Genomic DNA, 23,202 nt, shown 5'->3' on the forward strand with positions numbered 1-23,202 from the left:
ACCCCGCTTGACAGCTCGTTTCACTCTGTTTGAATTACGTTTGTGGTTCGCCATTTATATACCGTATCACTTTATACAACTGTTTGAGTAGCGATTCACGCACACAAGTAATCTGCAGTACGTCGAAGATGTCCGCCTCGGATTTTGTGACAGTACCGGTAAACTCGTCAAACTCCAGCACGTAACTGTCTGTTATAAAATAAATACGACCGTTTTTATATCTGAAACCTCCCTTTATGGACCCCGGAACACCGGGGAGTACGCTTGAAGTCATCCCCAACATGGTGCCTGTGAGGGTGCATTCGTTTAACTCTACAACAAACTTGTCATCGACGAAGACGTAGGTTTTACCCATATTACTGTTTAACGCTGCAATTGACTTTCTTAACTCTGGTATGTACGATTCTGCTAATGGGTCTTTGATTGGACAGTCTAAGTGACGGGTAATCTATAACGTATAGAGTTCTGTCTACGATCATGACTACGTCCCCGTTCGGTCTCTGGTACACGGCCGAAACGTTAGTAAAGTCTGACGGTAAGAAAGTCAACCACTCTGTAATTATCATAGGATTGGTAAACTCTTCACGCGTTCTATGGGCTTCGTTCAGGCTTAGTATCCAAACATATTTACCGTAAAAACGCGTATAGTCTGTTTCTCACTACTAAGAACGTGTTGAGTTTGTGTCTTAAATTACAAATGTCCAAATCTGTAGGCGTAGGCGTGACCTCTATTGGTCTATTGGTAGCCGATGTTGTCGTCGTAGTTGATGTTGTTGTTGTGGATGGTGTTGTAGATGTTGTAGTGGATGTTGAGGTGGAGGGGGTCGGTGGTCCGTAAATATACTGTATTGCCATTTGATCATCTCTGTCTAAATCATATTGGTAAAGGTTTGAAATACCATGTGGTACAAAATAAAAAGGATACATTATAGACGACGAAAGTGATGAAATGTTGCAAGCCTAGAGCGTGTCCAATTTCGTGTAATAGAACCAAAAATAAGGAAACTTTTCCGGGCGCAGGTAGATCCATTGTATAATCCCAATCTTCTTCACCGTCCATATGAACATCTGTCTGGTTCATCCCCAATATAGGGAGAAAGGCGTGACCCCACTAAACCACCCCTACCATCAAACACTCTACTGCAATTTTTCCGTAGATAATACGAAAGATGTTTCCTGGGAGTGATACTTAAAATGATTGTGGGACTTATAGGGTCCCGCCGGAAGGTCAGGTTGGAATGTCTTGAGAATAGGGCGAACGCATCCCGACATAGTTGGTCATACTGATAATTACTACCGTACATAAACCAGGTAATATCGTTTTTTTTTCCCGCCATCCGTAGTTTGGGTTTGCAGTGAAAGACGCTATTAACTCGTCTGAATTGTCGCATCTGGGGTGGTTCATTAAGTTAGTCGTCTCCTCATTTACATATCCGGTCACATTCAAGCCGAACGTCTCTTGAAACCTAACGATCGCCTGTGTAATGTCTGTGGATAGCTCTGAGGTATTAGTATCGAGATAGCCGTATCTCTCCAAGTACAGCAAAGTTTTATTAGCAGCAATCAGAGGAGCTACACATAGAATAAATACCAAGACCCGCATCTCGCCAGGTTCTAAAGTAAACTGACGGTAAAAATGTCAGCAACTCACATATAAATAAAACCATCACGGTTTCGATCTAACCCTGCTCACTGGATCTCTCTAAAGTATGGGTTGACAATGTTGAAGCTGATCCACTCGTCTTTATCGGTTAAGTGTATAGCGTCCAGCGTCGGAGCCAGTAGTTTGTACATACCGTAATAGACCTCGCTCAGTACTCTCACTAGGTAATTCATGGACACCGCGTCACTCATTTCGGTAGGATCTCCCAGATTAGTGACTTTACCGGTTTGTGCGTTCCAATTTCGCCCCGCTCTGTTCATGGCGTGTTTTTGAAAGTATTTCAGATTAACAGCTTCGCCCTCGTATAGAGGCTCTTCTATCTCGCTCAGACGCATACGTCCAAAACTCCAGTAGCCGTCTTTCATCTGAGGTAGAAGTGATAGTGCCCTATCTACATATCGTTTAGTCGTAGCGTCCGTAGGCTCGACTGGCCAGCCAACTATGCAGAGTCTGAAATTATCGAATGTAAACGGGTAGAATCTGTAATACTCTTGATAGGTGTAAGGGTACGTAGTTGTGACAGAGTCACAGCATCGCCCAGTCCCTCACCATCGCTCAAGTTGATTATTCTTCTCTTTTTAGCGTCTATTATCTCAGTATCGAACTTTAGTGTTCTTTTGTTTAGCGTTCGCAAGTTGACGGCGTCCGCTTCGTTCGTGGGGTCAGCTACGTTAGGTAGTCTATTATTTCTGGTATTGAGTTTATTCGCATTTAGTGTCTTGAGCATAGACCGGGTCATATCTGTTTTGGTGTCTTTTAATTTCTTGTCCAAGGTCTGCAGGTTTACCCCGTCGCCAGCGAGAAGAGGATCAGCCATCTGTCCGAGTCTTTTGTTATCACATTCCCAGACGTTACCATCACTACTTCTTTTTAGAGTGTTCGTTTTAAGATATTTTAGCGTCACTGCATCTGTATCCCCAGTGGGATCACCTATCATGCGCAATCTGTAGTTGTCAAACCTGTAATATTTGCTGTCCGTGTCCTTATAGGGCACCTCACTAGCAAGACGGCGAAGAGTCAGAGCATCGGTCCAGAGTATAGCATCACCTATGTTGCTAATCCTGTTACCTTTAGCGTCCATCACATTTTTCTTGGATACAAGCGAAACGTCAGACACAGTCTTGAGGACTGCACTATCCACATTATTTTTCAAGGTCTGCAAGTTTACAACGTCTAGACTCTGCTGCGCATCGGCCACGTTACATAACCGTTTGCCCTTGATATCGTAGTTGCCGTCGACTGTGAGACTGAATCCTTGTCCAGGCGGACCTCTCTTACCGGCCTCACTACCGGTGCGACCAAACTTGTCCACGCTCATTTCGAAACTGTACATTACGGGGTTTTGTCTATACATTTATACCAGAGCTCTGTATCTGGCGTTACCACTACCGCTTATGAGTTTTAGCTCCCTCAGCTCTTCTACGATGTTAATAATCTCGTTTTTATGCCCCGTATTACCGGGCCTCAGCGGAGCTTACCAACACTCTTAGCCTCTCACACAATTCATTCGGGTCGTCATAGTACACAGGGTCAGGACGTGACAGGTCCTTGAATCCCTTACCAGTGTGTGTTTTGGGGAATAACTTTGAAATTACGAGCTCATATTTTGTGGAGTTGTTACTGTTTATGTTGCTTTTATAATTATAACCTCTTTTGTGCGCCTGTGTCCGCTTCATTATATCCCTGTAAGCGTGTAAATCGTTTTCGTCGTACTCTTCCTTGAGTGGTGCACGTTTGAAGAGCAATTCATAAAGACCCTTTGTAGGCGTGTAGTGTACGTCATCTATGACTATACTGCCGTCATTATCGAAAGTTAAACGGTTTGTTCCCGACCATTAGTGTACTGTTTTCGTAGCGTGGACCGTATATGGAATCAATCTTTCTATTGCTGGGAATGTCCTTCATTAGTGCCTTCATGTACTTGACAGTCAACGCGTTCTGGAATGAATCTTTGACCCACTGTGAGGCCTCCAGCTGACCTTCGGCCGTGGAGAGGGCCGTGCTTACGTCGGGTACCGTGGTTTCCAGCACTTTATTGTGTAAAGCTGGTACTGTCGGAGAAGACGTTACGGGTGGAGAAAACTTGGTTGGTTCGTCTTTTATACCGTCCTCGTCATGCTCTTCTTTTGGTTCCCCTTTAATATCGGGGTCCTTGGTTTGCTTTCGCAGTTCCGAGAGGAGGGGTTTGTACTGTTTTTCCAGACGGACTTCGGAGGACAGGTTTCCTTGTTTGAACTCCTTGTACTTTCGTTTAATAGCCGTTCTTAACTTTGATATCTCGGCCTTTAGCTGTTTCTCGTTCCGCTCCGCTCCATTTTTATCAATGATGACACCATCTGTCCGTTTAACACTTATATACACTCAATTTTTAAGGTAGTTCGACTTGTCTGAAGAACATTGCCCTTTTTTTGGTTTTACGAAGGAAGTGAATGATTTCACAAAGTGACGCTTCCGTACCCAGTTTCTTTGAAGTATACCGATCTCGGTATCTGTACTCGTCCCCGTGATCTGAACACAAAGGTTCTCTTCCAGCCGTCCCTCCACTGGGGGATCTCGGCCACTGTATACTTGTCGTTCTCTACAGTCTTATCCATAAACCCTTTTAACTGTGCGATGGGGTTTCTCACTGTACCGTGTATGTGAATTAGGTAAGAGTTGAGTAGCCAGAACTCACTCGGATTGGCTCCTGTGAACCGCCTCCACGCCTCAAACTGCTTACGGTCTGTAATGCTATACACCCCGTCCCGCAGACTTATTCCGAATCTGTCGCAATACATGGGCACCGTTGGTAGAGCCGCCTTGAGAAATTCGGATGTAAAGAGACTCTGACACAGATTGTTTACGCCTGCAAACACTTTGTTCCTCTCGCCTCTCGGCAGTCCGTCAGGGACCGGGCCGTACGCTACGTTGTAGCTGATGTCACTGTAACACTTTGATGCCAGTACGTGTCTGTAGATTTTAAACAGGTTTCCTAATAGGTATAGTTCGCTCCGTGAGAATGATACAACGTGAGGCGTGTGGTATTTTACAACCGTACTCTAACATTTTTATACAGACTTGGGCAAAGTGTATACCACCGTGTGCGTTTCTCAGCGGTACAAGCTTTCCGAATTGATCTGGAAATGGTCTGAATCGGGACAAGAAGTTCTGTGATTCCCTTATAGTACACTTTAACATGTCTTCGTGATACACAACGAGTTCAAATGGTACACCTTTCTCTTGGCTCTTTTTCAAAAATTCTATCCAGATATCGCGGTTATAAAAGCGTTCGCTGGACGAGATCATTAGCAGAATTACAGGAGGAATGGTTGCACTGCACTGTCCTTGGCGTTTGTGTCTCCAACACCTTCTATTGAATAGAAAGCCGTGTGGTGGTCGTCTGCTACAGTAATTACCGCAAAATTTTTTTCTTGTTTGGGTAGTACCATGTACACAGATTTGAATTGACTTTGTGGAGTCTCTGGTTCGAGAACCCTCTAATGTCGTTATAAGTGTAGATCCTAACCATTATAGATCTTGAACAAAACTGTCGAGACCTACGCGGTACCTTCCATTATCAATGTCATCGTCCTTGCTTATGACTATAAACCCGTGTCTGTCCTTCCAAGCCATACTGCACAACTGCTTGAATTTTTCCAGGTCCATGTCGGTATTTACGTGATCGCTATAGGCGTAACGCAGGTTTATGTCGTCTTGTTTGAACAGTATTATAAAGTTGGCATTGTCCCTGATAAGCTGTTTAGGTATGTGCGTGTACGTTTGCCCGAGATAAAACGTGTCTATGTTCTTGTGTCTGCCCATAGTGAAGTAGTTACGGATGTTATCGTGTTTTTCGCAAGCTATATCGTCAAAAACCATAACTGAGTTCTCTTTTGGCCTCGTCCGTCGTAATGACCTGCGAGTTATCATCAAAGGCGAAATATCCAACTTCCTTCGGCATTACCTTTGACAGTAGTTGGTACTTTGGCTGATACAGAGATTTTGAAAATACGTACACATTCTCGAAACCGTAATCCGTTCGGATCTACAAGTAGATTGAATAGTACGTTTGTCTTGCCACAGTTCGAGGGGCCTACAATCAGGCTCCTTATAGTGTCGGGTAGGAGCGGACCGTTCTTGTTTTTGCGACCTAATCCGCTACCTATAAACTCGTCCATATTGCAGACTTTAAACATTATACCTTGCTTTACGACCTTCATTTTGGTAATGGAGTTTCCAAGACACCACCGCCGTCACCTTTTATATTTTACTGTGTTTGGGCGAATAATGTCTTTGGACTTTACCCAGCTATTGTGGGTATGGTCAAAGCTACGCCACCGCACCAAGGCCTTGAGGCCTTTCCACCTAAGAACTTTGTCGACGAGATAGACGTTTCCTGTTGCGGTTCTTATCAGTTCCTGCCTCATAGAATCCGCCTTGCAAAATGTTGCCTCGTATATCTTGTAAAATATATGTTTACAGGTTTTGTAGGTTTTATTGCAAATATTGTAAACGTCTCGTTTGACCAATTGGGTAAATAACCCTTTTTGAAAACTCCTTTGTGTCTGCTTATCCTAACCCGATCGTTTACATGGTATTTAGGTTTTGTAGGCTTGATGGGTTCTACTTTTGTTTATTCGGTCGAGAATCTGTTTTACATGTTTCCGTCTAACGTCTTTTGGTTTCATGCCGGTCGTCCTGTGTACAGTACTGTTGTACTCATTAACTATAATAGGTAGGATGCTTAACCATTCGTAGCTACCGCGTGCCGTAAACATTTTATACATTTTTTCTTTAAGAGTTTCTGTTTAGTCGTTCTAACAATGGAACTTTTCAAATGTGATTGGGTGGAGTACAGGTTAATGTTGTGTTTCCGTACGAGTTTGTTGACGTGAATGTTTGTACCACTCTTTACCTTGGTCCGTTTGCAAGTTTTTTCATCTTATGTTTAGCTAGTATGGACCCTAGTGTGGCTGCGACCTCTGCACCGGATTTGTTTTTTATGGGTATGGCGAATGCGAATTTTGTGACACAGTTGAGCATCGTTAATATATACTTGTACCCTTTGTTCGCTCTTGCATGCGGAATCATCTCTACAAGGTCGGCCTGATAGAGATCGTTAAGTCCTTTCAGCGTGACCTTGCGTCTAGAATAATTTCGTCTAGCCGGTTTGTGCAGTTCTCTCCGCTATGGCGTCCATGTTGGGAAGTGAATCCTTAGGTGGTAATACAAGTGTATTTATAAATGTCTAAGTGGCGTGGTTTTGGAAACATCCACGTCAGGCACGCGAGTGTCTGACGCCCAGGTTAAACATTATTGGATTTGGAAGTCCGTCCAGAAGTGACTGGTTGATACTCCTTGACCCAATAATGCCCCATCCCTTATTCTTAGACATTACACATACATTCACGGTCTCAGGGACTTATGGGGTTTAGCCCACCCCGAAGGACCACATTCGTACCGAACCGTTCGAGGGCATAGTCTTGTTTCATCTCCATGCCCAAGTCCAAACCCCTTACTGAGCTCCCACATTCATACATACCCATTTGCACAGGGACGGTTGGAAAGAAGGGTGATGAAGACGACTGGAAGTGTGCAGGACGAAGGATGGGTGTTTACAACTTGGCGATTTTTGGTTGTTCGGACGCCGAGCAGGACCCTTTTCGTTTGAGGTGCTTTCTGAATTCTACCTCCCAGGCTAGGAGATAGTCTACCTCGTTCACCACACCTTCCCAGTATTCTCTTTCTATAGCATCGTGTAGAAGGGCCTCTTCCAATTGTTCATTGTGCAGTTCCCATTCTTCTTCGTCACGCGGTTGAGCCTGCCAAAAATTTTAAAAACCTATACAGGCTATCCACAATGTCCCTGCGCTCACTGGCAAGAGTTTTAGGGATTTCGCGCATAGGGTCCACGCTGTAAGCGGAATACCCCAGAGAGTTTCTAATACATCTCATCGCCCTATAAACAGCGCTCACAGTCGTTACAAACAGACCCGTATTTTGGCATAATGTGGTATAACATGAACCCGTCCGTCACAACTTATTTGCCAGATCTCGCATTCGTCCGGTGATCGGGTAGAAGCCATCTCTGCAGGTGACCGCACTGAGAGCGAGAGTGGACTGGATGTAGGAATGGTTGGAGCTATACTGGATACCTCCCAGGATGTAGGCTTGTGACATGACCGGTCATGTGACCTCCCCTCCACTTGGACGCTGAGCTCCCGTGCTCTGAAACACAGTTAGTTACAATGTTGACCTCACTTCTAACGATTCTGCAAGTGATTGTAAAATTGTCTAAGCTCCTGGCATGGACAGACCCGCCGCCACAGCAGCCATCCATCTCTGCCTGGGCATGGAGTCGGGCTCACCGTCAGCTGGAGCGGGATGCACGGCGCGAGTGGCGACTTTATTTTGGGAGGTCACGTCGAGGTAACCGCTCGCGCACCCGTCAGGTAGTGGAGTACGACTTCACCGTTTCTGAGTTTTGGAAGCCCCTACCTGACCCCTGTGTCATCCCGGCATGGCTCCCGTGGGACGAGGTCCCTACTCTCCAAGCCCTAGCCGCTCTTCAGGTATGCAGAAGATTCGAGAGTAGAGAGGGGTTGCTTCATCATTTTGAAGAGTCGGGACCACGTGGTTTGCTACCGATCCTCAAGGGTGTATGGGACGAGTCAGGTAAGTCTTGCTGTATGTAATGTGTTAGTTTTTATGCTTTTTAAAGCCAAAAGGTAAAGTGTCATAGGGTCCTTCGAGTTTCCTTTTGGGTCCAGTAATTTTAAATAATTTTGTGCTCCTCCACGGTAAACAATGTTCTTTTCTTTAGTAAGTCTTATTCTGTTTTCAACTATCTCCAAGCTTACATCGGTCTTACTCAGCACCATTTCTTTTAATTTGGAAAAGTTTAATGTTTGGCTAGTTTTTAAATTTAGAGTAAGGCCTTTTATTTTACAAACTTCAACTAGTGTGTTTTTATTTGTTGACCAGACAAGATAGGCGTAAGTCTTGGGGCCGCCTGAAACAAATTCAACGATGTGAGAGCCGGGGCCGTAGTCAACCAGTTCATCGGTCATCTCGCCCAAGTAATCCCCTGTGGGGACCTTGTACATACCTTCCCTTTGTACGTAGAGGACACTGTCTGTGTCGTAATAGAGGACCTGGTTCTCCAGAGCTTCCAGATGTTCGTACAGCTTGAGTCTTGCTTGGGAGGTGGTGTAGGCAGCTAGTACGACGTTAACTGTTCTCAAGGATTCCCCGACTTCGTCAATATGTTGCCAATTTAACAAGGAGTACATTTTCATTTATTTCTTGTAACGTGTTTACTTGGACCCCCGGACTTGTAAGTAATTTTGTACAGGTCGCATGGTTCTCTAACAATTGATGTCTTTGTTTGGTTCTCTCTTTGACCGAATTTACCCCAGAAAGAATTTAACATTAATTTAGCTAGGGAGCGAAGACCCCCGTTCTTCTCAATTTTGGTCGGGTCCAGGTGAATACCTTCGTGTTCGTGGTAACTATGAATGTACTTGGCCTTGTCTTCTTCAGTTAGGCACCAGGAGGGGTAACCTGATGCCTCTTGTTTGATTTAAAAAAATTTGTTTATGAAATCTGTGAATAGACCCCCTGTCTCGTATCTTGCCACCCTCGTACTCCCAGAGCTCATACATTTCTACAATTTCGTATCCCTTTTCCACAGCCTTGCGTATTTCCTGCATTTTCCATGTCCCTGTCAATGCTCTTTCCTCGATGTTGTGATTACACTCTGTGTTTGACGTTTCTAGACCACATGTACGGCATAAAACAAACATTAATTTATTGTTTCATGCGTGCTGGAAGGACGGGATGATACAAATTTAGAGGAGGCAGGACTTTACACTTGAGGAGGCCTTCGGCCTTTCAAGCCTCTTTCTCTACACTCCTTGTCCCCCTACAACACAGATTTTTGGGTGCCCCCGAGGATACATTCCACGTTTAGAGACGTACGGGGTAGAGTGAGCAATACGTCCACGTACTGGATAGTTTTCCCCCGTCCTCGCACTTGTGATATGATTTTTGCATTTCCTGTCCTTCCCCCGAAGAAGGCATTTCTGGGGTTGAGCGGGAGTGTGTTTAGAATGGGGAGAAAATTTAGATAATCCAATTGTTGTTCTTTCTTCAGTTTTTTGGAACTGACACTCCCACATTTCAACTACTTCATACCCTGCATTCTCAAGTCGAGAAGTTTTAGATTTGGTCTCTCTCGAACCTTAAATGCAGAGTATCGGAAGGGTCATCTGTAAGGGGCTCTTCCCTTTTAAAAGGAAAGTAATTAGGACACCCGTGGAAGTAACAGCCCTGAAATTCATAGATTCGTTCTCCGTCAAAACCGTCTACTTTCAGCCCCTCAATTTTGATTTCTCTCCCCCGCCCCGCGTGCTGAATTTGAACACCGCGCTTTTCTTCCTCCCAAGACAGCCATTGCCAAAGCGATAGGCGACTGAATGTCCACAAGACGGTATCCATTCTTAGGGATCAGACCGATGGTGTTTGGTTTTAGGAAGTTGCGTCTGAAAGCCAGATTGCATGCGCTTGCAATGGTAACGGCTTCCATGAAGGGGTCAACATTGCACTCTTTCAAGAAAATGTCTCTGAATTTAATGCACGCTTGCGCCAGTATGTCTACATCTGAAATACAGTACTCGATCAACTCTTTTTGAAAATGAAAAACTACATTGTTAGCGACTTGTTCGTTATACCAATTTTCAAAATCTCTGTGGGTTTTTTTCGAACATGGTTTCAGGGCTGTAGTACTCCTTGGATGGTATGGGGCCTACATAATTTTGGTTTGCCAATGTGTTGAAGAGGTGAGGAAAGTAGCCCTTCTTCTTCTCCGGGGGAAGGTCAAAGGCTTTGGGTAATGCAGAGAGGGCCATGGGAAATAGTTTAGCGAATCGATAAATCGCACATTGTCCACTTCCATAAGTATGACTTTAGTGCCACTCATAATTAGCTCTGGAGTGAATTTGGTTTTTTCGAGAACGTACTTTAGCAAAAACTGAAATCGAAACCTTGGCCATTATGAGCAATGACGCATACATTTTTGAAATTTTTTTCTCTCCTCCATTACGTACTCCATAAAATGATGATTGGTCGGGTCTTGTCTAAAGACCCTGGTGCGGTTGTTGCAATTTTGGCAATTTCCCTTATCAATGCATTTCCAACAAAATTGCTGCGATACACAGAGATTGACTTTATGAATTTTTGAGTTTTCGGTTAGAATTTCATCTTGGCGGGTCTCAAGGTCGAAGAAAATGAACAGGAAATCTTTAGTTTTGGGTTTGTTTGTGTCAACCCGCATGTAACATTGATGGTTTGGTAGCATATAATCGTTACAAGTTTTGCAAAACTCTTCACCGCACACGTGGTTTTGACTTACGATTTTTTAAATATACGAGTTTTTGGCAAGTCTTTACATTTCTTTACTGACTTGCAACGCTCACCCTTGTGGGCTGCGAAGCAAATTTGGTTTTTGAATTTGATGTTACAATTTTGGACAAACTATTCCTCCATGCTCCTCTTTACATGGTGGAGATACAGTCTGACACGCAGGGCAGATATTTGGAACACCTGTGTTCACCCTTGTGGTCATAAGGGGTATGGCAAGGCTCGCAGAAGTAGGTGCATACAAAAGCCGCAGTTAGAGATGTAATCACATTGTAGTGTCCATCGTGATAAAGCAGGTTGATTTTTGTACTGAGCATCAGAGTTGTTACCATTAAAGTACACAATCCGGCCTTTGTTTCCATAGCTGTAGACTGTAATGTTGTAATCTTTCAGGTGGTCTTGGAATTTTGAAAGTTCGGGGATCCCCGCTCCCAGTTCTGGAATTTTGGAGGACACCGGCTTTGGTCATCAGTTTTTTGGGCTCTACAAGTTTGTCGCTTACCCTTATCCTGCCTTATTGCTTTAATTTGAGGATCTTTCTTGGCGTAGGCTTCGGCCACAACCAACGCCCGCGGTAAACATAGGTTGTCGCTATTATTAATAACTACGATACCCTTACGGGACTTATACTCTTCGTAAAAAGTATTGTACAAGCCAGGTCTCACTCTACCCGTTCCTACCGGAATATTTACTCTAGTGCATTCTACTTGGAATGTATCGCTGGAGGTGAGGGCTTCGGCATTGCTCTGGACGATCCCTCCGAATATGGTCCACAACACGTCACTGTCCAGCTCACTGGCGGGTCGGAATGCTACGTACCCCGGCTCTTTGAATTTTAAATTTAGGGACCTCAGAGTGAAACCGAGTTGGTCTGTGTCTTCGGCATCGGCCTTCATTCGGTCCATGATTTCGGCGAACCCCCGTCTTACCCAGTCGAGTTCCGTAACCCCTTCAGGGACAGAATTAAATTTAAAAGTCACTTTAGTACCACGGACTCGAAACCTTGTAACATAGGTCTCGTCGGTACACACTACACGTACGGGCTCCATCTCTGTATATAACTGTATAAGTATAGTAACTGTATAACTGTAGTAACTGTATAAGTATAGTATAGTGTTAGGAATGCTTAGTACTACCTAGTTAGTGGGTTAGTCGGTTAGATTTCGATACTATCGACTATTACTTGGATGTGTTGCTGTGGTGTGCTGCAATCTAGCGTGCCTCTACCGCAACTGACTGGAAGGGAATAATTTCGGTCTCTTATAAAGCCCCGGTCACACGGATCCAGGATATGGCAATGGCCTCGTTGACCCTGGGCGGACGGGTAATCTTGCCAAGCGGAACCGGAGCAGGATGAGGCGTTGGTTGCGAATTTGATTAGCGACTGCGCTTCCCGGACGCGGTGACCCTGGGTGGGCGGCATTCCCAGACAGACCGCATTCCCAGACAGGCGGCATTCCCAGACGGGAGTGCTGTTGACCTTCGCGGATGTGGTGGGCTCGAGCCGGACGCGACTGCTTTAGTGATTACTGTGTTTTGTTTCAGGTGGCTACGGGTACAGCTGACGGCTGACTCTCGTAGTGCAGTATACTCTTATAGTACAAAATAAACAAGTTTTTTTCTATGTAAGTATTTGATTTTTCAAAGTTCCCGCCACTTTTTTTTTGGGTTCCCGCAATTTGAGGGATTTTTTTCCCGCGCGTGGGGGAGTTTTTCCCCGCATTTGAGGGATTTTTCCCGTGGGGGCGGGGCTTAGCCGCCATCTTGGATCACGTGACCTGCTCTCGACCAATCAGAGCGCGGGGCTATCCTCCGGGTTACTCTACTGTCGACCTTTCGTTTGGTATTCCAGGCATGTGTTCCAGGAGTTATTCCAGGACCCATGTATGTCACGCTGCACATGCTGTCTGTAGGCTACATTTTTACTAGAATTGAATCATTAGCTATATTGTAAAAGTACCTTATTAAGCTTGCATTTTACCAATGTACTTTTGTCATAATATTTTCGTTTATAAGTGTTTGACGACATTGAATGAATATTCATATAGTAATATTTTTACGACAACATTTATTACTTCATAATTTTCTTTATGGTTTATATTTGTTAGATATTTTTTAAATAAAAAAAATTATTATTTTTGTGACATTACATTACAACCTTATACATGTGTGTGTGTGTGTGTGTGTGTGTATTTTAAAAATCCTAATAAAACCAATAAATTGTGTACGAAGAGATAAATTTCCTATCCACTCATTAATTTTCATATGGGCTTATAAAAATAAATTGTATTTTATTTTGAACAAAGTTAATACATAGGTTAAAACTGTGGTTAAATTTAATATAAAATTTATGCAGAATCCCCAACATTATTTTTAATATAAACTCTATTTCTTCGATAGTGTTTAGTTTATATAAATAATATATAAAAATGCCAATATTATTTGTCTTTTTATTCTAGTTTAATAAAACATAGCTTTATTTACAGATCTTTTTAAGTAACAGAGCATCGAGAATCAACTCAAACAGTAAGATGTGTGCGTTAGTAATGTTTTTTTCTTTTTTATGTTCAACAACACATTTATATTTTATATCATAAATATATTTATATATATATATACATAATTTGGATTATTCTATTATTATATAATATAATATTAACCATTTTATGTGTAAGGTTTTACCTTATTGCTCTAAAAGATAAAGGTGTTGCAAAACGTAAAAGAGTAAGAAAATATTAATAACATACATATACAGAACAAAATCTATTAAAAGATATTATATAATATTATCACCTTTTCTAACAGAAATTTATTTTTATGAAGATAATTATGAAATATTAGTTTTAGTTGATTTAATAGGTGACTGTAACCATATCAAACTTATTAATAATACAATGCATTTATATTAAGTTGTGTAACAAAATCCTTAAATGTATATATTTTAATTATTTAATATAAATGGTAAAATTTAATACACCTAATTTAAAGGTACTTCTAGACATTTTAAAATCTTTTAGTCACTGATCTTTTAGAGATGGGATCTGCTACAAAAACATATTGAATAGTTATGATAATTGCCATAAAAAATCTATAATCTTTTTTATATCAAAACAAAATTTACATTCATATACTGTATTTGCTACAAACCTGCAGAGAACAATCACGTTGTGTAAGTGGATTAGAGTTTGGTGCGCCAAGTAATACACGTCGGAACAAAGAAGGCGATAAAGAGATAGAGAGAATATATGCTACCTGTGACTGGGTTGTTTCTTAAAATAAATAATTGATGACATGGCTTTGACCTTATTTGTGTTTCTCAATATAACTATTCAAAATAAAAAATTTCATTAAACCTTATTTCTTTAAAAAACACGAAATAAATATTGTGTATGTTTAAATGAGATAGGGTAAGTTAAATCATTTAAATTCTATTTATGATTAGGTTCGTTCACTTATTAGCATTATTACATTTTTATTTTCTTTTCAAATATATATTAATTATGTAGCTTGAATCCAAATTAAAACAATATATATAACATTAGTACATTCCTTCAAATAAATCAATTTAAATATTAAAACATATGAACATTGAACGTCAATAAGTAAATATGATATTGAGATTATTTCTATGATTATTTGCATTTAAAATTATAAATTTAATATGTTTTTAAGCAAATATAATCTTAAGTTCCCACAACAAAACGACAATAATAGGCTACTTTAGTTATTTTTTTATAACTTTCAATTAAATTTTATCTGTTTGTACGTAACATGTAATTTTTACAGGGGGTTTTAAATAAGGCATTTTTATTTTTTTGAGATGAAAATATTTTTTCAGTTTAATGACATGTAACGATTTTTATTTCTTACCCCTACACCTATACTCCAGTAGTTCATCATCAACGCAGAAGACTTTTTCTGATGTGGTTTTAATATTTAATCCTTAACTTACTTTACCAACTACAATTCAATTACTTAGAAATATTTCAATAAACGTCTTATATATGTTTTAAACGTACTATACCTTTTTTCAAAGATTTTATAAATTATAATATTTTTATTATCTATAATATTTTGGTGGCGTTAAGATAGTATTGATCAAAGTGACCACTTTCTTTTGGATTGAGGAGTTGTATAAACTGTAAAATGCTATATTTTCCTTCACATCTTTGATTAAAAACTATTGGAATGAAAAACGGAATATATGTGGTAGTTTTCAATAATCAATAAATTTATTTCTATTACTTGTAATTGAAATTAATAGTATTTCATTAGAAATATTTTAATACATTTTGATGGACGCAACAAAATCAAACAAAATCTTTTGTTGAAAACAGATTCAATGTCTCAATGGAAACATTAAGACTTTATTACAGTTTACATAAACCGTACAATGCATACATTTAATAAATAATTTAGCAAAAGCATTTAAGGAATTGACTGATAACCTAACTATTAATAGATTCAACTGGTTTGTTGTTGAAATGAAGATATCTACATCAATACTGGTTTAAGACAGTAAATGTTGGGAGGACGAGTGGTAGAACATCATCACATTATACCAAATATCACTCTGATAACAAGATCAAATCAAGTCTACTAATTGGCTTATAACAGTCATATAGAGGTCAAAAGTTCAGGATCAGGGATACAACATAATTTATGTGTTTTAAAACAATTAAGCCATTTGGTTTTGTGTCATACGTACTAGGTTGAAGACTTTCTTTTCGAGATTTGCCATTATAGTATATTGAATTCGCCCATAGCTAAGATGAGAGCTTATAAACATGTTGTTTTGAATGCCCTACTAACTATTTCATAGAGCGATCTCGTATTTAACTCATTTACGCCAAGAATATAGTTTAATTTAACATAGTTGTAGATATGTACCAAACATATTAAGGGTCAGCTACTATGTCTTGAAATAAAAAATACACTATGATAAAAAAAAATATTGTCTACAATTGACAAAGGAGGTTATTTAAGATATTGATATTACACAATTCATGCAAAAAACCACGCCTGACAGACATCTAAATCACTTAGTTTACATGTGACGATTGGGTGATGGGATTAGGGAAACCAGTTGACTGAGATATAGAAATCTTTCTTTGGTATAAAAATAATACAAGGTTCTCTCTTAATAGATTGTTTTAACATAGATCAAGGTATATATAGCTTAAATATTAAACAATTAGAGACTTTTAGAAAACGAGTTTACCAGTTAGGACCATACCATCTATTTGAACGTTAGGAAGAATAATTTTAATGGAGTAATAAGACAGAGCACACGTTAAAAATCATTTCTGTAATCACTTATTAGTTATAGATCATACATTAAACTAGAATTGTTTTAAAGTAAGAAGACTGTTGTATTAATGTAGACAAACAATATATTTATTCCTAAACTGTCAACTGTAAAAAAATTTCAAAAAGGAATTTATTTCCTTAAGTAATTAAAACAGCAAAATATGGTTCCTATAACTTAATAATAATAAAACCAGAAAAAAAAATTTATCGTATTGCTTTCCATGAAGCTTAGTTGCTGCATACTGAGCACTTTAAGAGACCCATTCTACAGGAGTTAAGTTTCTGAAGCAAAACATTACTGATGTTACGTTCTTTGGTTGAACCAAAACTATAAAATATTCCCTTATAACTGATTTTGGATTTGACACACAACATGGTTTTTGTGACTTTCCTGAATTATCTGAACTATACAAATTACAGTACTACTCGGTTTGAGATTTTGTGTGTTTTAAACCTAGATCATAGTTATTTGTTAGGTTATCAATTCACTAAGGAAAGAGATCAATTTTAGACCTTAAGACGTAGTTTTACTGATGTTTTGTATCAATAAACAAAGAGAAATGTCCTGAAAAACTATTTTCTCTTCAGATTCCTTCCACATTCAAATACAAAACTTGAATCACGGAGTTATTGACTGTTATTTACAATTTATTTTAATATTGAATAGTATTGTTGTTTATATCAGCTGGTTTAAAATTTTGATTGTTAGTATTATTTGTAATTATTCTCTGCTATGAAACTTATAAATGGCATGACAACTGATTTTCTTTCTATATAATATTTCTTGCTCTAATATTCCTCGCGAATTAATTTGAACTTATGATTGAACATAAATGTTTTAGAACTTGAACATGAAACTCGATCCGCAGAAAATATCAGTAATCAAATATTTATTCCTCCATAACTGTACCAAGGTTGGTAAAATCCGATTGGAAGGATAGCAAATTAAAACATATTCTCTTTTTTGCTTTATTCTCAAATGTCAAATAAACTTAGGATGTAGATTAAACTATCACAAATTAAAATATACTACTTTAAACAAACTCTCCAATAATATAAAGTTTTTTATTTTTGTGAGGCCTTTCGTACTCAATGAGTACATCTTCGGACTCACACAACTGAATAAAAGTAATAATAACAATAGTAACAAACAATTTTGTACTAAATAAAAACATATGTCATTAAAAATACAAATATAATTGAACAGATGTGTGGAATGTATGAAAAACTTCCATGAGCTCAGACAATTGAAAGTTTCGTGCGGCTCTTAAATAAGCCCATTAAAAGTATATAAGATGTAAGATAGTTTTATTTGTAGCCAAAACAATACAAGGATTCAGTATTAATAAGTTAATAACTTTACGAAAATGGTAAATATCAGTATTAAATAGTGAGATACGTGCCGGTATCACTAATCGAAATGTGGATGATTTGTTCACAAATTATGCAGAACCGGAATAGTTTTCTCACTTGTTTTCGTGCATTCTTTTTATCTTAAGTTCATTATTAGATTATTTGGAATAATCTTTAATAAATTGGACTTCGATTTGGAACTCGCTAAAACATAAACACAATTCAATGGCCAAAAATATAACGTATACTTTTTGGGTTTTACTTAAATTCAAAAATAAAATATTATTATGTATCAATGAAATCTTAAGATGTATCAATAAAATCTTAATATGTGTCAACGAAATCTTAAGATGTATCAATGAAAATCTTAAGAAAGAGCATTTTAAAGAATATTCAACTACAAGTAGACATTTACCACATAATCTAACTGTAGCTATAATAGAAATATTACTATTGCATATTTTCTTATGACCGAAACTTGTACTAATGATACATAAGGAATCATACTTGAAATAATAATGTAATAGATATGGACAATTCTGTAACCAGATAAAAATTGTAATGATGAAGATGTCCTTTTTACTATATAAGTAAACTAAGTTTTCAAGGAATAGCAAACTGTTGATTGCTTATAACTTTATGTAATATTAATTTTTATAAAGTGTAAAAAAGAAAGTTTCTTGTTTAAAAATACAATTGTAATGAAAAATATTACCATATTATAAATAATAAATGACCTCAAGTCATAATTATCACTATAAGTGGAATTAGTAACATAATAAAAAACGTATAAAAGTATTTATCAATTATTTTGTATGGTTAGTAAAAAAAAATGTTTTTTATTGCAAATAAAGTCGCATTATTAGGCTCTCCTACCAGTACCAAGAAGATTTGATAAACTTATAAATCTAGATGCTATGACACTACGTGGCACCATTAAACCAATAAAATACGAATTTATGCTTATAATTTATTTTAAGTGTATTAACTACAAGCACTCCATAACGTTCATGTCTTAATATAAAATGTAGTAAATAATTTAGTAAATAATTACGGTAAAAACATTCTGAATAATAAAGTAAAATTTACTTGAATTTCTAAAACAGTGTTGCTCTGACGTAAAGCACTTTATGATATGATATGAATTTTATTTATTATTATAAAATGCATGTATTACATAGTTCAAATTGATTATAAAAATAATAACACTAGTCTAAGAGAGCTGTTTTAATTCAGGTTTTAAAGAAAAAAGTGTTGAAATAAAAAGCTTTTAAAGAGTGATTAGACTTCAGAATTATCTATCTTTAATGTTAAATTTAAAGTACTAGTCCGTCCAGTAGTTGATTCCCAGCACTTTCATATGTGCTAAAAGAAAAAAAAACTAAATAACAAACAGGCATTTGCAAAATATATCTTGAATGATTGCATGTATTTGCGCTATGGCGAGAAGGGTTGCTACAAAGATTGGTCCCGTTCTACGAACATAGATTGAATCGTTCCTCTAGTGGAAATGTAACATAACGTTAAATAAGTGTTTAAAAGAAGAGGCGAAAATCTTTTTCAATTTTTAACTTTAAATCAAGAAAGCTAAAAATCAATAATTAATGCTTTAAAAACGCTTTTATTATGAACGTTTTCTTGAATTTATTATCACTTAAAACTTATATGTCCTTTATAAAAAGTTTTTTTTCATTTTCTCCATAAATTTTTTTAGGCACAAAAAGCATATAATTATATAATCTACTGTATACTACGTGCTTCGCTTTGATGTATCTTTAAACAGAGAGTTACTTATTCTCTAAATAACGAACAATAACACAGCATGTTATGTAATAATAATGTTGGAGAGACAATCAATTTATTAAATGAATATGACCCTTATAAAAAGTTTTTTGATTTCTCCATAAATGTTTTTAGCCACAACAAAACATATAATTCAATAATCAACTGTATACTACGTGCTTCGCTTTTGATGTATCCTTTAACAGAGAGTTACTTATTCTCTAAATAACGAACAATAATACATCATTTTATGTAATATTAATGTTGAAGAGGCAATAAATTTAATATAAGTTGAAAGCATACGTAACTGTAGCATTTATCAGTGAATATTGGAAAAGTTCACAGCAATATTATTTCCGGATTGGTTTCAGATAAAGTTTGCTTTTATATTTAATCGTATCATTTAATTCTGCACAGCTTTTATAGCTTTCTGATAACTGCTGCATAGTTAAGTATATTTTCTAGTATTTATATTTGAAAATCGATTTAATAGTTTTAAATAATTATTAAAATAGAAAAAGTGCATTTTGGTTTATAAATATATATTTACAATATAACATAGAACGTGTATAAAAATATAATTAACATAAACGTAATTTAATGTTACATAACTTAATATAAAGAACAGAAATAATCGATATTGTGCTTGGTACAACAGCTCATATCTATCCTTCCAATTAGACCTTAACTCGTTCTAATATAATTCTTAGATTTTGAATTCGATTAACAATAAAGTCAATATCGAACCCTGCGATGCATTACTCACACATTCAGAAAAATAATAATTACCTTACGTAAGCATAGCTTTTATTGCTTAAGGCGTTTGAAAATTAGTTTTATAAATATCCTTGACGCTTTAATTGCATACCTGGTATTAAAAATTTCCAAGGTGAGGTTATAGAATAATGTTTAAAACATGGGGATATAATGAGCAAAAAAATTCTTTTATTACTAGTCTGTGAATGATGGGGATATATTGCAAAAATATTAGTGTATAATTTACACCAAGTTCTACTCGAAGTTTTTATAATTTTATACTTTTTTCCTCGTTTGGAAGTATAGGTTTTCATGAGGGCCCTTACATAACTCCAAAATATATTGTTAAACTAGAAGTAAATACAAGGTTCTTGAAGAAACATACGATCTATATAGAGTTTAAATTACAATTTTAGATAATACAAGCAGCGTAAATGAAAGTCCTGATCTATAGCACACAATTATTTAATATCAATCTTGCTATATCTATAGTATACCACAACATAAAAAAACTATTAGAATGTAAATCCTATTTTAGCCTATAGTAAAAGCGTTAATAAAACATACTGCTTCAGTTAATTCATACTCTATTTATGTACACGATCACTTAAAAGAAAACGTTTTGTGTACCAATGTAACTCTACTTACAGGTATAGTACACATCACTTTTGTAGTCCCTTGCAACATCCACCTGATGGTTTACATAATAACCTGCCGAAGACAACTATAGAAAAAATGTATTAATTTTAACACAATCGAGCATTGCCAGAAGGTAACTCCTTTTTAAGTAACGGTTACCGTCAAACACATTTTAAAAATATTTAGCTATTATTTTACATGAAAAACATACGTTAGGCAAATGAAAACAAAAAGGAAGTTGAATTAAATAATTAATATTAATCAGCGCAAACTAGGTTTTCATTTAGAAGTAGTTTTGAGGAACAAACATTACTACTTTTCATGTTCTCAGCGGAAACATACGATATTGCTGCTTTATAACTTACAACAGTCTCCTAGGCATTGTACGGAATATCCTACTGAAAAACAGGGATTTAGTATTTATATTCAGTTTAAATTTCTTTCTAAATACTCCTGAGTAATTAGTTAAAAACGAAAATAAATTATAATCTTCTTAAGAATCTTGGACGTTTAAAAAGCTGGTTTTTGTGACCATTCAAGATGGATTAAATTTTTAATAACTTGAATTTATTTCCAATATTTCATAATACATTTTTATGGACAGTTCTAAGCAATTGAACTATTTTACGGAAGGGAGAATTAATCCTAAAGTCGAGGTTTCATAGCTTTTTATTAAATACACTCATGAATTTATTTATTTAACTAATAACTAATAAGATGGCAAAATCTCGTTTTGAAACGAAAGTATTTTGCGTTGATACCCTGATCATACATGTATTCTCAAAGCAGAAACTTAAATAAACTGAACACATTTATTTGTAGAGACATTTACTATCTGTTATTTAAACCAAAGGGAGTTTTCATGAAGAGTGGGCAGAATTATAGAGAGATTTTCGAAAGAGAAATGTTAAATATAAATCTAAGAACATTAACTTAAAATTTAAATACACCATTCAGTAGTCTTTACATGATCGAATAATACACACACGAACACATGTAAAGATATCACTAGCTATATACTTATCTTAATTTGTGAAACAGTCGCAAAACATTTTCAACAAATTTTGTTAACCTATGATCATTGGAACTTTCACAATAACTATTAAGTTTACTAGAAAAAGAATAACAATATTTTAATTCAAACTCTTTTGTGAAATGATGCTACAAAGTCTGTTCTGACAACCTTTTAATACAGTCAATGAAGTTGAGGAGGTATAAAGAGTCCGCTTAGTTATATGAGTATTTTTTATGACGCCTAAGGCTTTATTCTTCACCCTATAAACGGCTATTTTTAATTGGTTTAGCCTATCTTCTAGTGTTTTTAAACTTCAAATACCAACCATTAACAAATTATTATCGTATACTGTGCATTAAAAGAATTCATTCGAATTTCCTCAATAATTGCAAAATAACAGTGATATTGCTCTTGTTTCAAATTTACATTACGTATACTATTGTAAAACTGTCAATTGATTACCAGTATATATATTGTGGTTTATATTGTAGTAGTATTTACAATAAAATGTTATTTTGTACTGAAATAAAGTATATTTATAAAAAGATGTGTGTTGTTATACCACTAGAACAGTGATTCATCTTTTGAAGAGCACGAGTCCTTTTATTCGGTTGTTAAAGAAGTTATTTGTTATTATGAAATTTTTGTACCATAATCAACCAAATGCATGTATGTAAATTTTTTATACCAGTTTTCTAAAATATTTAAACAAGAGAGGATTGAGGTACACCACATGTTGCGTAAGTGGCTTCGCTGAGATTGGATGCACAGTTTCAATTTTACAGGTAATTTTGTCTCAAGATATACTGCAGAAAGATATACATATAAGAAAACCGGAAAGAAATTTTTATATTCCTGGCAGGATAAATTTTTTTCAGTCTTCAATTACGTTGAGGAAAAATTCCATATTAGTTCATGCGCCACCACAGAAATCTTATTTATCCGTGTGTGTAAGGACAAATATTCTTGAAAATTCTACAGTTCATATCCTTCTCCAGACACCATTGCACATGTTACATTAACATTTTTGTTCATTAAGTCTGGTTTCAAATAGTTAGGCGCTAAAAATAAATATTGTCACTGACTTGAATTCGGTATTCAAATATATTACTTCTACACACAGTCTCCTAAATATGATGTTGTATATGATAGGGGTAGTCAGGTGATACGTTTTAACAAATCAATTGTTAAAGTCCATAAGTTAGAGTTCAGTTTGTTCAAAAACATTTATTTTTATATTTTCTCACTTTCATCATTTTAAAAATAAGACCAATTTTAAAAATAT

The sequence above is a fragment of the Homalodisca vitripennis genome, unplaced genomic scaffold (assembly GCF_021130785.1).
Source record: "Homalodisca vitripennis isolate AUS2020 unplaced genomic scaffold, UT_GWSS_2.1 ScUCBcl_386;HRSCAF=2261, whole genome shotgun sequence".
NCBI classification, from domain to species: Eukaryota; Metazoa; Arthropoda; class Insecta; order Hemiptera; family Cicadellidae; genus Homalodisca; species Homalodisca vitripennis.